This window comes from Octodon degus, unplaced genomic scaffold (assembly GCF_000260255.1).
Source record: "Octodon degus isolate 3935 unplaced genomic scaffold, OctDeg1.0 scaffold00055, whole genome shotgun sequence".
Taxonomy (NCBI): domain Eukaryota; kingdom Metazoa; phylum Chordata; class Mammalia; order Rodentia; family Octodontidae; genus Octodon; species Octodon degus.
The window spans coordinates 6,535,342-6,536,090 of record NW_004524631.1 but is presented as its reverse complement, the minus strand read 5'-3'; positions in this window follow the sequence as shown (position 1 = coordinate 6,536,090).

The following is a 749-nucleotide window of genomic DNA, read 5'->3' as shown; positions in this document are numbered from 1 at the left end:
GAGAGAGAGAGAGAGAGAGAGAGAGAGAGAGAGAGAGAGCTAGATGGTCCTCTGAGGGCTGCAGTGGAAGAGGCCCAAAAAACACAACTTCTTGCCAGGGCTGCACCAAGAGGCTAGACAAATTGTCCTTGGAAGAAAATACTGGGAGTGAGAATTGTTAAATATCAGGAAAACTGCAGTTAGATGTTTCCATGAGGAAGTCTCTGAAGAAGATAGAAGAGCTAAAGGGGGCAAGCTTTTCATTTCACTTGTTTCCCATCCCCCAGCTCTGACAGTAACAAAGACTGGGGTCTGAAGGAAGAAGAAGAGGACAGAGAAGGACACAACAGAAAATGGAAAAACTGACGCTAGGCCTTCACTGTTTTTCCTCTTAGGAGCATCCAGCTTGAAGCTGGCACAGCTAGGAAATCGGGGAGGCCTTAGCCTTAAAGTTCCAAGCTTGGACTATAATAAAAACAGCATGTCATGGCAAAAAACAGACCCAAGGATCAATGAAACAGATTAGGAGATGCAGAAACAACTCCAGGCATACTTAGCCACCTTATCTTTGAGAAAGGTACCAAACACCTTCACTGGAAAAAGGATAATATTTTTAATAAACAGTACTGGAAAAACTAGCCTTCCATGTGCTGAAGATTAAAACTAGACCCATATCTTAGATTGAAACTAGACCCATAATTTTCACTATGCACTAAACTAAAATCAAAATGGATCTGAGATCTAAATCTTAAAACAGAATCTGCTGGAAT